Here is a 14,337-nt window from a genome sequence, read left to right on the forward strand (position 1 = left end):
GACAGCCTCTCCTAGAGAAGAGGCCGTTTCCTCTAGGCTGTGATTAGTACAATTGAAGATCCTACATAGATCCTATTTGTCAGGACCGTTACTGGTTCAAATGGTTTATTGCACACAAGGCATTTGCCCCAAGTGTTGTGGGCAAGATGGTACCTTTATTCATGTCCTTTGGGAGTGTACGACTATTCAATGTTACTGGGCGGCTGTCGTGGGACGTATGGAGGAAGTATTGGGGCAACAGATTGACTGCAATATTAAGTTGGCTCTCTTGAATGCCTGGGGTCCTACGGATCTAAACGCCAAAGAGCGTATTTGGGTAACTTTGGGGCTGATGGTGGCTAAGCGGAATATTGTACAATTGTAGAAGGCACGGGACCCTCCACGCTTATCTTATTGGGGCAAAGACATGGACTGGTGCATGGTTACAGGAAAAAACTGTATATGAAAGTCGGGGGTGCCCCATTAAATGGACGCAGATCTGGGAGAAGTGGAACATGTACAGGGGAGGAATATGTGTGCCCCCGCCGCCAAGAGACGTTGCCACCATACGGGGTCTAAACACTGTAGCATTGTGATTGTTCTATTGCCTGGCTTGTACCTCTTATGTATCTGTACCTACCCTAGCTCGCCGCTATGTCACTACTACCGGAGTATGTCACCTTCTTCTATTTGTCATGCCTGATATTAATAAAAAGAATAAATAAAAAAAAAGAAATGGGGTTTCTGGTTGGCTAGGGCATGCACCTAAGCCAGGCAGAACCCACCACTCTAGTCAGGGCAAGGGAGTTATACACTGAACATAACCCCTGCTTACCCCTTATTAGCTTGGCAGAGCAGTCAGGCTTACCCTCGAGGCAATGTGTAAAGCATTTGCTCAACGCACTCACACAGCAGTGACACACTAGGCACACCACAAAAGAAACTCCACACAAGGTTATGTAAAAATATCCTTTGTGTTATCCATAAAAACACATTAGGTCACAATCACATAGATTACACTGTTCCATCAGGCACTTGTCATGACTACACAGGGATTATATAAATCACTAGGCCAATTTGGCCATTGTCATAATCATCACAATTGGGCCGACCAGTAACTACTGGTAAGATTACACTTAGCATAAAACAGTGTGCAGCAACATCATCAGCAGTACACTACAGAAACCACTGGTAGTGCACACACCTCATGCCCACATGATACATAATAATGCCTGGTGTAACAAAGTACCGCTTCACTTAGTATGATCATAAATCATCAGAAAATTCTTCCCAACTTGGGAATCTGGGGCCTCCCTCGAGATTTACCCGAGATTCCCTAATTCACAGTGCCCCCGGCATGGTCCGTGTCATTGTCAAGGCAGCTGCTCACTACTACATGGGGCAGCTGCTGCACCGGCCAAGTAGAGTGGCTCAGACTCGGCCCATCTCCCAGTTTCTTGCCGGACCAGCCCTAGTGCTCAGACTGATCTGCTCTCTCCAAAGCACCGGGAGGGTGCTCAAGTCAAACAACATGGAGGGGAAGCCCTCGCACTACTCACGCCGACGGGAAGACCCCTCCTGGGTCTCTCACCTGTAAATTCACGTTGGGAGCAGCCTGCCACTCATAGTGCCGTCCTTGCTCCTCATCTCACCTCTGCAAGGGTGGAATCACTGTGGCCACGGGAAGACTCTGATCGGGCCCCGTCATGCTGGGAAACCACAGAGCAATGTCTCCCCTCTTCACCCTTCCGCGGGCCTCCAGTGGCCCACAGCTGATGGGAGCCCGCGACGCTCTGCTTCCTCTCCCTGGTGTGGTCCTGATTGGCCCCGCCCACAAGCAGGCTCAGCCTCTGCCTGCATTCAGTTTTTTCTCCCCGTCCTGCTTTCAGGCCGGGACTTCCGTGGAGTAACTGGCAGCAGACAAAAAGGGGGTGGAGGAGAGCACCTTAAACCCCAAGCTCTCCCCTATGGCTGCCCCAAGCACCAGGGGCCAGACAGCACTTGGCAGGTGGTGGGGGCACCACCAAGTGCTCACCATCTGGTTTCTTTGTCTCCGAGGGAGCGCTTCCCTGAAGCACAAGTGCTGCCCTAAAACACAAGCCATGGGGTCAGAGTGACCTCAGAACCCCAGTCTTTACTACGCTGGGTGAAGCATTAAAGGTGCCCCACACGTTTCTTTTAGGCACGATCCCACACAAGGTGTCTTAGGTGACTTAGGTTCAGGACCACAAGCCAAAATGAATAAAAGGCTCGAGTCTGCCCAGACCAAAGGCACAGCAGCACTCCTGGGAGAGCACTGTGGACACGCTAGCAGGGTGCAACCAGGCAGGCCAGCACAAGGGTCTTAGAACAAAGAGGTAGTCCTTCACTCAGCCCAATAGGCAGTAGATACATTTACAAGTGCACAACACCCCCTATTCACAGTGTAAGCCTTGGCCCCAGACACACCACAGGGGGGGAGCCATCTTTGTGGAAGGCAGGCAGAGCCCTATACAGGTGCAGGTGCTACTCCTCCCCCACTCCAAATGTAAATCAGGCCTATTCAGGTGCAAGGGACAACTCCTTCTGCTACTCTAAATTCAGCCAAGGTCTATTTAGCCTAGCTCTAAGTCACCCAGGCAGGGCAGGACACACCTCAACCCTCCCAGGGACTGGCTGGAGTGAATACACATCCCCTCTCCCCTGTCAGTCAGAACCAGATGGTCAATACACATCAGGCAGGGCACAAAGACACATAGCACACTAAATGTGGCATTTCTAATATTGGAATAGTAAATCTGCTTTCTCCAATCAACGGGATTTGCCACTACTTTTCCAAACATACCAAACATGGTTGTGCTAGTCCTCTCATGTTAGGAATCCCCAATGCATCCCAATGAGAGGGCAGTCTCACAGCAGTGAGAAACCAAATAGGCTGTTTGTCACTACCAGGACATGCAACACAGTTAAGGCACATGTCCTACCTTTAACCTACACTGCACCCTGCCAATAGGGCTAGCTAGGGTCTATCTTAGGGGTGACTGATATATAGTAAAAAGGGAGTTGCAGAAGTGGCAACCACTTTATATGCCACGTCACAGAGGCAGTAAACTGTGCATGCAAGCCCTACAGTAGCAGAGGCCTGAGATAGGTTTCAAAGGCTACTTCGGTGGGTGGCGCAAGCAGCACTGTAAGCCCACCAGTAGCATTTAATTTACTGGCCCTGGGTATATGGGATACCACTGAACAAGGGATTGATAGGTAAATTAAATTTGCCAAACAGGTGTAGACCAATCTTACCAAGTTTATAAGAGAGAGCACATGCACTTTAGCACTGAGCAGCAGTGATAAGGTGCCCAGAGTCATAAAAACCACCACCAACAGTTCAGACAAAATTCAGGAGAAAGGCAAAAAGTTCTGGGATGACCCTGCAAAAAGGGCCAAGTCCAACAGATGTCCATCAGTTTGTAGTCTTGCAGAAGCATGGGTTAACCATCTTTAATAAAATCCACACTCAATAACACTAATGTAGTTGGTCTGTTAATAGCCACGTACATCCAATATACCTGTGTTGAACCTAACACCGTATTATGCTCCGTGGGAATGCCGGATAGTATATAACATTTCTTTTACACTTGCTTCTCAAACTATTGCCTTTGAATTCAATATTTACACAGAGAGGCAAGGCTGGATGAGAGCTAGATGAATGTTTGTGCTGCTATAATGAAACTCATTGTTGTGCAGATATCTCTGTAGTTGGGTTTGTTTGTAGTGTCGTTTTTTTTCCCCACCAAGTCTGAGTAACATTGTTTTTCTGTGATTCGATTATGGTGGTAATGTTTTATTTGAAGGTGTGATTGCCAGCATGATACCGCTGTATTGCAACATGGCTTCCTTCCTTTCTACGTTTAAATCATATGCACACAATCAGTTCTGGGAGGTTGCTTCTCTATGAGTTACTCTTAGGGCCTCGTCATTACTCCAGTACAATCCCACGTATGCATTGTGCACCCAATAAGTATAATTACCGCATGGCATTTACCTTTTGAGCAATTACTGCACTCTTGCGATTATAAGATCTTGGAATTGGGACAGTGTGGAATAAACACAGTTTCCCCCTTTTCAGGTGTATAAACCTAGTATGTGTAGTGTTTGTCAGCACAATTTCTGCCAAGTAATATCTGGTTAAATCATGCAGGAGGAGATGAGAGCGGTGCAGTGCTTCTACTCCAGAAATATATCTGAATCTGGCAAAGACTTGAGTGTGAGTCGTCATGATATTCCATAGATACATCCTTAAGGGGTCATTAATTAAATCACGAGAAACAGGAAGATACTTCCTGAGTTGGATCATTTGGGATCATGTTGACTGAGATGGTTTGAGATTGATTAGAATACAGTGCCTGTCCAATTTGTATTTATTATGTCGATTGGTGAGCTTGCTGCAGTAACTGCTATTTATCAGGCATCTTCCTTTGTGGCTGTAGTGCAGTATGTTGAACTTTTTATTCACTAAGGTATTATTTCGTCTTCTGTCTAACAGGCATACTAGTGTTGCATTTTCTTCCTTGTTTTAGTTATCATTTAGTTTTTGTTATGTTGGCACTAGATTCTTCTGTAATTACAAAGATTTACATACAGTGCAATGTTGATTCGAGATGGTGACTTAAAACAGGAGAAAATTGATTATCCTTGCAAGTTTTCATGTTTGGAAGCAATGTTTTTATGCACTTGCTTACATGCGTTTTCATTCTTCCTTGGAGAATAAACTGCAGACATAACGTGTAATATGCGAGTCCCATGGACAGTACATAGTTCGCCCCCACCTCAGAACAGGGAATATTTGTTGGGGTTCATCACGAGCAGATAGTTAAATATGTTTGCTCTCTTTACATGTTAATATAAAAGTGTGGGTTTCCTTTTAGAAATATACAATTCTAATGTTTATTGTCTTGACAGCATTTACAGTGTCTTTCTTTTGTGAAGCATAGCCTGCCATAGAGTTTTTGATGCTGCCAATTTCTTCTGTGCTGCGAGAGACGCAGACTCAAGTTAATAATGTCCCATTTAGATTATTATATCGAATAGACAATAATGTTTCTTTGTAGTACTGCTCTCTCGTTGTCAATAAGGTTAATACAACTGATGATGTATTATTGTTTTTGGCTCTGCATGGTGCCTGCCACGTGGTGCCGGAATGTTTACAAACATCTATTTTTCAATGGCAGCTTGTTCTGAGGGCCTTTTCTGCCTGCCACACAGGCTGCCATTGAAACATTGATGTTTCCGACTACCCATAGGGTGGTAGCATCAAAATTCTGTGGGCAGAAGCACTGACATATGGTCTGGTGGTTTCATTCCGCAATGATTAAGCAAGTCTGACCGACATCGTAATGAGGCCCTATGTCAGCGGCATTGTGAACTCCCAGTTTTAGCAGCTACAGCTGGAATGTGGTTGTGTATGGGCCTCAAAACCTCACAGTTATTGCTGTAAGGCAAGACCAGTGTCAGTGATGCAATTGAGAAACTAAAATTTAAGAAAATGGGAAAAAAGCACAGAGATGATTAATTTGGCGAGAAAGTGGAAGGGAGGAAGAAAGAAAGATGGGTAGATAAAAAGGATAAAGGTAGGACCTGTGAATAGATACCAGGATATATGGATGGATGGAAAGTTTAAGGACGAATGGATAGGTGAATGTAAGGTTGAAAAAATTCATAGATGACGAAATAAATGAAAATACAACAGTGTGAAAAGATGGATAAACAGAAGGATCAATTGATAGTTAGACAGATTTAATAATGGATGTGCAAATGGATGGCTAGGTGTTGTGGCCCATGGATTGATGGAATGGTGAACAATTGGATGATGGAGGAAAGAATAAATGGATGACACAGAAAGGTGAAATGGTGGATACCGCAGGTCGGTAAAAAGGTTAAATTGCAAATGGATAGTGTTAGATCTGGGTGAAAACTCCAATCCTGCCCTCTCACTTGTTGCCACCTGAGACATGATGCTCTAGAAGAGTTACTCAAAAATAGAACCAAAAACACAGTATGTGGTTGCGTAGTGGTCTGCACTTAAACTAGTGATGTACACCAATTACTGTGGGTCAAGTACAAATACAAGTTCTAATCCTCACCGCTGACCATCGATGTTAGATCTGGAGGACTCTAGTTGGCAGGGGTAGGTACCACTGTCCAAATAGATAACCCCTGCTCACCCCCTTGGTAGCTCGGCACGAGCAGACAGGCTTATCAAAGGCAATGTGTAAAGAATTTGTACCACCACTCACAGTAACACAGTGATAACACCACAAATGGACTCCACACCAGTGTAGATAAATAAAGTACTTTTATATAAACTACACTAGACCAAACGACAAAAATCCAACATACACAGTTCAAGAATATGGTTTCAAAAGAGTTCTTAGCTTAGCGACAAAATAATCCACATTAGCGTCGATTTTAGCCAACAGTATCTGGTGATGCGATAAAAGTTCCAAGCGGCGCTCAGGTGTCGAAAAACAAGCAACAGCGTCAGTCCTGAGACCCTGGGTAGGCGATGCGACAACTCCACTGCATGCAGCAGGCATGAGCGATGAATCCGGTCTGTATGGGGAGTGAGGCGATACTTGTATGGATTCCAAGGCGTAGCTTCTCCGATAGAAATTTACTAGCAAAGGCATGATGCGACGATTTTCGATGGCTTCGATGGCTCTGCGACATTGTTCGCAGCGACAAAATGTGGCCCGCGAGCAGTGCGATGATCTCACTTAGCGGCGGCAGGCTCTGCGACGATACTCGCAGCGACGGGAATCTTCCCGCTCCGAAGATGAACGCGGCGTTGACGTTGCAGTGGCGACAGGCGCTGCGGCGATTTTCGCGGCGACGGAAATTTTCTCGCTAAGCCGGCGGTGCATGAAAAAGCTGCAGATCTTTTACTTCTTTTCTCTTGGTCAGCTTCCCAACAGCAGGCACCACTTCCAGAGGCCCCACAATTGGATCAAGCACTCTAGGAAGAGCGAACTCACACAGCAGTGTTCAGGGGGAAGCTGGGGGTGAAGTCCTTTTGTTCCTGGGACTTCTTAACAGGAGACCAGCTCTGCTCAGGACCTTGGAGATTCCTTCAAGCCAGGGGACACAGCATACAGCAAAGTCCTTCCCCTCTCCTTGGCAGCAAAGCAACTGCAGTTCAGCCTTACAGCAGATCAGTCCTTCTTCTTCAGTCTTCCAGCTTTCCCCTTGGCAGAGGTTCCTTCTTGATTCCAGGATGATCTAAATTCTTGGGATCAGGGTCCCAATATTTATACCCCAAAATCCTTTGTCCTCTGAGGGCAGAGGGGCCTTTGCCCAGTCCAAACCAGTTCCGGAGCACTCTGTTTACATGACTCCTTCTTTCCTTTCACAGTGCAGGGTAGAAACATCAGACGCCCCACAGGGGGTGGAGCCAGCAGTGTGGAGGGAAAGCACAGCCCTGGAGAACTTTGTTGACTTGATTCCTTCTTTCCTTTCACAGTGCAGGGCAGAGACATCAGACGCACCACAGGGCTGAAGCCAGCACTGTGGGGGGTAGGCACTGTCCTATTCAGGTCCCAGGTGCAACTCCTCCCTCCCATCTAGATGTAGATCTCTTTATTCAGCCCTGTGCTGGCTCACCCTGTCTCCAGGAATTCCCCAGCCCCCTGAAATTCCCCAGCCCCTGTCACTCAAACTCCAGACAAGGAATACACAGCCTAGCAAAGGCAGGTTTGGATGGTTAGAAAAGAAAATACCTACTTTCTAAAAGTGGTATTTCCAAACACAGAATGTTAAAACCAACTTCACTAAAAGATGTATTTTATCATTCTGAATTCAGGCATACTAAACCCGAATTTCTACCATGTTCCCTGAGTCAGTTTAGGATTATAAGATGTAATAATCAAACTGCCCATTCTGGCCTATGGAGATCAGGTAGCCTTGCAATAGTGAAAAACGAAAATTGCTGTAATTCACTACCAGAGCATGTCACCCACACTAGTACATGCTCTACCTTTCACATACACTGCACCCTGCCCAGGGGGGTACCTAGGACCTTCCATATGGGGGTCCAATGTGTATAGAAAGGGAAGGGTTAGGCCTGGCCAGTGTAGACACTGGTCAGGGCAGCATGGCAGTTAGCAACTGCACCCAGGCACCGCGGTGGCAGGCCTGAGACACCATTTTTGGGCTCCTCATGTGGGTGGCACAATCAGTGCTGCAGGCCCACTAGTAGCATTTGAATCACCAGCCCTAGCACACTTGGTGCACTTTACTAGGGACTTCCTAGTAACACAAATATGCCAATCATGGATAACCAATTACAATAACAATTTACCTAGGGAGCACTTGCACTTTGACACTGATCAGCAGTGGCAAAGTGCCCAAGGCATCTAAACCAGCAAAAACGAAATCCAGCACTGCGTAAAAAATACAGGACGTAGAGGCAAAAAAGCCAGGGGAAACCACGCCAAAGATGCCAGGTCTAACAGATAGATGCTTGAATGAAAGAGTCGCTAGAGTTCTCCTAAGAAGACTCGCTTGTTTTGCCTGCATGGTGCCATTAATGTTTTGGTTCAAAGTGAACTGCATTTTAATTTCCTGACCACACTCATGCATAATGTACCCAAAGGAGTCAATCTTGGTAGTTGCTCTTCAATGAGGCTTTGAGTGTGGGATCCCGGCCTATTTACCTACTACCATGAAGGAAGCAATGGCCATGCCAAATGCAGCAATAACCTGTGCACACATCCACATACTTCTACAAACAAAAACCTGCACACAGAGACAAGACTGCTACATTATGTGATAGTTTAATACTTGGCAGCACATTGCTACTTACGCTATTGGTCTGATGAAGATAACTGCATGTGGGCACAATTCTGACCCAGGGTTTGTAGTGATAAAATATTGCTGCATCCCATGTGTGTATTAAAGGGGTCATGTTCTCAGTTTTCCTGACAGGTTTCCATGAACCAAGTGGCCAGGAGTAAATGCAGGTTGTTATTACCAATTTGCTTTTCTCACCCTACAAATCAATTCTTTTTTATTTGTGTAAAATAAGCCATTGAAACAAACACAACACAGACTAAAATTCATTATGTATACAGTACTTATGTGTGCAAGCATTACATAATATAAAGAACAAACAACAATTACAAAATGCAGTTAAAAGTTATGATTACAGTGGGTATGTAGGAGGGGACTCAGCCAATGTACACCAGGCAACAAACCTCAGGTATGGGTCCACTGTGTGACCGGAAATGTTCAGGGCCACCGAAGATTCATCATCCTATTAGTATTGAATAGGTTATAAAAAGCCACCATAAAAGCACATAAAATCATGTAAAGCAAACATTTTATACAACTCTTAAAAAACAAAAAACAGCCAGATCATTCATATTCTAATACCATAAATAGTTTTAAAAAAAAGATCAACCTTTAACCAACCAACAACATAATTAAAACCCTTTATTTACCATAGGGAAATTAATCGCCTCGAAGCTGCACGTAAAAGCAAATCACCGCAGATAAAACATGCTCGTTGGGCAGAAGCTGCAAATACATAAGTGCTGGGTGCACTTGTTAAAATTTTAGAGGTTTCAGAAGTCGACAGATAAACCTTTGCCTGGGTAAACTAAAATATTTACAAAATAATACACCCATCTACATATGTCTTGGACAATACACTTATTGCAAATATCTACTACATGACTAGTAAATGTTTGAACTTCGATGCGTGGCTAGCTTATACTTGCGCAAAATCAATTTTTTGGTGCATAGAACAAACAGCAGGATTCTCCTGGGAACAGAAAGGGAAACAGCCACCAATGTCCCAATAATCCTCCGTTACAGAAAGTACACAGAAGATAAATGCAACGACAAAAGATCGTTCCTGAGCAATTACAAACCAATATTCAGACCGAAGATATCAGTATATCAAAAACAAATTCCAGTCCATGTAAATCAAAAGAAAATCTTCTTTATTGTCTTAGTTGTCAGGATCTCCCCTTTTAGATGTGATATGATAGATCATGATGACAAGAAGAAATAAACTATTTGCAGCCAACACGTGTTTCGTCATAGGGTAAATGGCCCAAACGACTTCCTCAGGGCTACAAAATAATAATAAAGAATCTATTCAAACAATATATTGTTGCTAGTGACATGTGTTCAAAAATATTAATGTCATTTCACAGATCAAGCACAAAGTCATTATAAAGGAACAACCCAAATTATCTAAACCAATTAGTTTAAAAATTGACACCCAGTGACTACAATTGAAAAATAAGTAGTGTATTCAGATAAATCAAAAAAGAGGAAGAAATAAATAGGAAAGAGAAAAGTTTGTAATCAGGAAAAGAATATATACCAAAGGTAAAGACACCAAAAGAAATAAACTAAGAGAAACCCGACTCGGGCTTTTAATCACAACATTCAATCCTGACTGGCTCCAAGCATCAGTATTATTAAACAAAGATACCCACATAAAGTCAGTGGCTCTAGGTATAGCGGGCTATTTCATCACAACGTTCTGTACACACAAACTGATGCCAACATGCAATCAATAGTTCGGTATGGCAGCTAAAAATTACCATATATGTATGTAATAGAAGACCTTCATAGGTTTAAAGTCTGAGTGTAATAAATAACACCATAAAAAATATCAATACTCCACATGTTAACGAAATTCACAAATGGTATCCATCCCAAGTAGGGAAAATATTACAGTCGATATCCATCAAATTAGTATATTATGGGTAAAATCTAAAAGGAGAATATAATGAGGCATTAGCAGAAATGTTTTTATGGCTAAAGTGTCAAAACAAAAAAATATTTGTTAAAATGTATAAAATACATCTCAGATTAAAAGAACACCATGTGAGATGTAATGAATCCATATTAAGTATCTAAATAGAACATAGCCATACGTAAAGTATGCCACAACAGCAATATGAAACATACAATTAATGTCCAAAATAATAGATACATTAATAGAGTACCTCGGAGTCAGCACGAGGGAGTATATCCCTGTCAGCAAATCTGGTAAGTGTAGCAGTAACAGGTCTAAAATCAAAGATACCATAACGGGTCACAACAATGTTCGTTCTAGCAAAGGGGCAGCCCCAAACAGAAACCCCTATTCAGACCCCTGCATAATGATGCATCCGATCAATGAAGGAAACTATCTCATTACATGAGCATCAGAAACAAACTCTATATTTGCACCAAAATATAAAAATTAATTAAACATATCGGCGCAGACCTTCATATAAGAAGGGTAAAGAATAAATACGTAAAAATCGCCCAGGGCCGGTGAACAATTAATTAAATACACATATTCTTACCAAGTGTTCGGAGAGTATACCGTTCGTAATCTGTAACCTTGTAAGTGTTTGAAACCGGCTGCCATGATTGGCCCATATATATGTGCTTGCAAGTATGGACGCTCGCGTCAATCGTCAGTGATTAGAAAGGGACTCCCGATCGAAATACACTCGCAATAGTCGCCATATTGGAATGGTGCGATTAGACGTAAATCGGTCAGCCTTGTATTATATAAATCAATTAAATTCTGTGAGTTAAGAGGACCCCGGCACAAAATCAAACAGGGGTACCAAGTATACTAGTTTCTCAATAATAGTGGTCTACTTATAGCCACATCCTCCGAGCAAGGAAGTATCGTCGTTATATTTAAACAGAATAATGAGTAGAAACAACACTCTAAGCGACACCATAATACTATCAATGTTAAAATCGATTCACCAAGAGTATCAAAAATAATAATTCAGAATCATTGTTTCATATATGTATTCCATTGTTATAATATCTTTTTAATCACGAATGACTACCCTAGGACCAAGATGAGATGTAAATCAAGGAAATATGTTAACAGGGCACCATAAGTAAGTCAATATGGTAGTCACGAAGATTTCCGGAACAGAGGTGAACCAGTGCCTGCAGTTCCCATAGCACACACGCTACAGAAGGTTCCCTTGGTTGTAGTTCGAGGGATTTCCCGTTCATGGAGAAGCACAACAGAACACTTTGCATGATTCACATTACTAAAGTTTCTTCAGTAACTGGCAACTCTCTAACCAGAGGCACTAGGGATTTCAAAATGCTAAAGGATTAAGGAGCTAAAGCCTAAGCTTACACTGGAGATGTTGAAGGTGAAGAACAAGGGAAAGGAGAAAGCATGCTGTTCTGGTACGGCTCCGATAAGATGGTTATGTTCAGGAGCAGTACAATTGGCCCGCCCTGACATATATTGTGGGTATTTATGTTTCAATTTTATATTCACGCACACACTCATGTGCATGTCACTACCTTTTGCACTTCTTTGGTCCTGATGAAGCGCCAACGACTTGAATAGCGACAGAGGCGCGAAACATGTTGACCGTTTTTAATGACACCGAGGTACAATGTGTCCTTGGGGACCATTCTCTAATTTAGAGTTTTTTATTTTTGGCAGGAGGGTTACTACATCAATATAACCCCCAGCCATTTTTAATCCACTTTACACACATTCTAGCAACCCTCATTTAAAACCCACACCCCACACACCCTCATACACCATCCGGCATGCCTCAAAAGATCTCCGAGAAAGTGACCCTTCGGGGGGCCCGTTGGGAATTGCAGCGCCGGCCTGACGAGGAGCATAGCCCGATGATGAAGCATGACACCCCTCGGGGTGTGTGAGGGCATCAAGAGGCAAGACATGTGCTTTCCCCCTTGTGGTGGGTCTGTTTAACCTGGGACTCCCGTCTTTTCTTTTTTGTCTTCTGTATAAGACATATGGGTCAATCTCTGGACCCTATCTTTGGAACAGTGCCCAACCTTTTTTGTGGTAATATAGTCACGAAGAAGACACAGGAGAAAGAGATTATCGTAATTCGTACAGAGCAAAAAGGGAGAGATATCCAGAACCAAGGTATTACATTCTACAGAACCAAACGTCCCAGGTCAGGTAGAGCAGTATCTGAGAATAAGGTATTGCAATCAATGTTCCAACCATGATTACCAGGACCAAGGATAGTCATCTGGAAATATGGAGGGCAAGATCACATATGACAGTCATATATTAATCATGCTAGCATTGACAGTAGGTATGATCGTTCGTCAGCTCAAATGTGTATAAGTAAACTTACATCACATATATGTAGTACATCGAAGTCTCAAAATGATAATATTAATGGAATCAAAAAGTAATAAAGTCCAGAAGTTCTACAGACATCATTATAAGGATCTTAATTATAAACGATTTTGTTAAAATTAAGTTCAGTTGACTTCAATGTGTGATCTTACTAATGCAAATACATCAAAACAGAGACAGACTCTACGTCATTATGTATAGGAAAACCTACAAGTAATTCACATGATACATATCACATATTCTTCAAGTCCATCACGGTCATGAAATCAAAGCAAATTACAATGAACAGGCCGATGTAATAATACAAAGAAGCAAGGCAATGAGATAATTGAAGATAATCGCTTTTCACACATCTAAGAAATAATGTAATTCGTGATCAACATTAATTCAAAGTTCAACTTTAGAAATCCATCGTGCCTTACACTGGCGTAATCTTAACTCCCTATCCCCGCCTCTGGGGTCAGTCTTGACAACTTCAATTCCATGAAAGTGAAATCCTAATGAGGTTCCCTGTTCCTGGCATATAGTAGCATGGCAACCTATTGGGTATCTGATGTCTAAATTTTTCAGTGCACGAAAATGCTCAGCTATTCGTTCCTTAAGGGGGCGGATAGTACTGCCCACATAAATTTTTCCGCACTTACACTGAATCACATAGACAACAAACTTAGTTAGACAATCAATATGATCATAAATTTGAAATCTGCGTGAGCCATTGTACTCAAAATGTTTTATTCCCTTTCTGGTGAACCTACACATGCTACAATTATCACATGTGTAGGTTCCAATATTACGTAGTTCAAGCCATGTAGTTTTGGTTGGTGTCTGTTTAGGATAGCTAGGACTGATAATACTTTGGATTGTTTTACCCCTCCTATATGTAATACTTGGGGATTTAGGGATGTATTGTTCCAAAGATTTATCTGCAGTTAATGGTGACCAATTATCTTTAAGTATCCCATAAAGTTTATGTGACCATGGATGGTAGTTGGTCACTAACCTTACTGTAGTATTCCTTTCTTTATGTTTTTGCGGGGCACTTTTAAGTGTCTCAGGCCGTTGAAGTCGCATGACTCTGTTTTTCACTGTATTGATAGTATTTTCGGGGTAACCCCTAGCACGAAACCTAGATTCAATGTCTCTCACATGTTCGCCAAAATCCTCATCTCTACTGCAATTTCTACGAGCCCTCAGCATTTCACCAAAGG

At 42.9% G+C, this 14,337-nt stretch overlaps 1 protein-coding gene across 1 annotated transcript in view; it reads left to right on the forward strand.

Annotated features, from left to right (window-relative positions):
• Positions 1–14,337, forward strand: part of ANKFN1 (ankyrin repeat and fibronectin type III domain containing 1) — a 1,480,122-nt gene that overhangs the window by 281,407 nt on the left and 1,184,378 nt on the right. The gene's annotated exons all lie outside the window — the stretch shown is intronic.

Source organism: Triturus cristatus, chromosome 7 (genome assembly GCF_964204655.1).
Source record: "Triturus cristatus chromosome 7, aTriCri1.1, whole genome shotgun sequence".
Lineage (NCBI taxonomy): Eukaryota > Metazoa > Chordata > Amphibia > Caudata > Salamandridae > Triturus > Triturus cristatus.